This window comes from Geospiza fortis, unplaced genomic scaffold, assembly GCF_000277835.1.
Source record: "Geospiza fortis unplaced genomic scaffold, GeoFor_1.0 scaffold425, whole genome shotgun sequence".
NCBI classification, from domain to species: domain Eukaryota; kingdom Metazoa; phylum Chordata; class Aves; order Passeriformes; family Thraupidae; genus Geospiza; species Geospiza fortis.
Window position 1 is genome coordinate 2,767,632 of NW_005054387.1, and position 2,014 is coordinate 2,769,645.

Below are 2,014 nucleotides of genomic sequence, written 5' to 3' on the forward strand. Positions count from 1 at the left end.
TGCTGGGGAACATGTGGACTGATGCTGTGTTGGGGACTGAGAGGGAGCGGGGGACTGGTGGTGCATCGGGGGTGATGCCTCATCACAGAGCAGCACTGTGCCCTCAGTGGCACCCAGGAGCAGAGCCTGGACGTGGACTGTGCTGTATCAGGGGTGGATGCAGCTCTGGGGAGTGATGCTGGTGCAGTGCCACAGACCTGTGCTGCACTGGGGACCAACACTTCCCATGGACCAGCCCTGCTGCTCCAAGGGCGGATGCTTCTCTGCACACCAATATTCCCCCAAAACCAGCATGGCAAACAAGTGCATCACCCACACACGGTGGGACTGTGACACCCTCTCCCCAGCATACCCTTCACTGGGGCAGCCCTAGCAATTAACCCCCGGCTAATTAATGCACATCTGCAGTTGTACCACGTGAAGAGGTGCCCACTCCTCCTGTGAGCCAGCCCGGATGGGGACAGCCCTGGCTCTGGGCGTCCCTGATCTCAGATTATCCTGCACCACAGAGGTGGCCATCCCGTGCCAAGGTTCTCCTGGGTCTGCATATCCCCAGGGTGCAGACGTGCAGGTGATTGCCATGACTGCTATAACCAGGAATGTCACAGGAGCCTGGACACTTGCACCCCTCTCCAGGCTGCCGGAGAGCTCAGCTTCCTTCCAGCCAGGCTGTCCCTGTCCCTGAGCAGTGTGAGTCTGTGGGAACCCCCTATCCCATGGATGCTCCCCCCTCTCCCACCCACAACCGCGGGGATTCCCCTGCCACAGCCCCGTGTCCCTCCCAGGCATTAGTCCCTGAACAAATCCCCAGCATGCCCAGCCCAGCAGCTTACGGCGGCCTTTAGACCAAAAATAAATGAATTTAATCAGCCCTAATGAGTCACCCAGCATCTCCCGCTCCTGGATCCGGCACAGCACCGTCCCCTCTCACTGGGCACAGCTCAGTGCCACGGCAGAGGGGGTGCCACGGTGACACCCAGCATCCCTCTGAAGCCACGGCAGCGTGGGCACGTCTTGCCGCCGTGCACAGGCACTGATGACACGATACTGCCAATTACCGGCTAATTATCCCTATCCGTAGCAGGGCAGGGCCCCGCGAAGATTAATTACTCTGCGAATGCTGCTTTTAAGGGACTATTAAGAGACATTATCTTGGGTGTGCAGCGTAGTGGGGAGCTGCTGGGGGCTGGCAGGCGTCCTCACACCGCTGCCACCCACCCCTTGTCCCCAGCAACCCCTGCCATCGGGCAGGGACAGTGATAATGCCCTGGGCACGCCGGCACAGCAGGGACACCTGCCCACCCCAGCTCCAAGGGGTTTGCTTGCCCCCCAGCAAGGCCAGAATTATATTTTAATGGGATCCGTTTATTAGAACATAAAAGTTAACGAGTTTATACTGAAGGGCGCCAAAATCTCCGTTGGGCTTTAATAGCAGATTAGTGCTCAGGGCTGGGCCCTGCACCACCACCACTGCCCTGTGTGGTGAAGGATGGGCTGGAGATGCCCACCCAGCTCTCTGGACACTCCTGTACATCAGCATCTCGCCTGCCCGGGGTGCTGGGGGGCACTGAGGTCCCCATGGAAGTTCCTGGCTAAGGCCAGGCCTCCCAGCAAGGATCCTACAGCAGCTCCCATCTGGACACTGAGCACCCTGGCCTGGGCACTCCTGGGGACACCAGGCACTCCCCTGAACACCACAGGATGCTCTTGGCACAGGGGATGCTTGGCACTCTTGGCCCTCTGGGGATGCAGGATGCTCAGCACACCGTGGGAAGGCAGGGGGTGCCCAGCTGCTGCCACCCTTGCCCCGTGAACACCACAGAACCAGATCCTCCACCTCCGCAGATGTCTCTAAGCAGCTTATCTCCAGTGCCACAGCTACGTCCCTCCCATGTCCCCAAGGTGACCAGGGACCGCTGACGTGGGCCTGGCTACCCAGCCCAGCCCCCTGCGGGCCCTGGCAGCCAGCAGGGACCCCGCTGAACTCGGGGGGGGCAGAGGGGCTGCCAAACCC

The 2,014-nt window shown here is 60.6% G+C and overlaps 1 protein-coding gene across 1 annotated transcript in view; it reads right to left on the reverse strand.

Moving 5' to 3' along the window:
- The window catches only part of SEZ6 (seizure related 6 homolog), a 9,784-nt gene that overhangs the window by 5,900 nt on the left and 1,870 nt on the right, over positions 1–2,014 (reverse strand). The window lies entirely within an intron of this gene.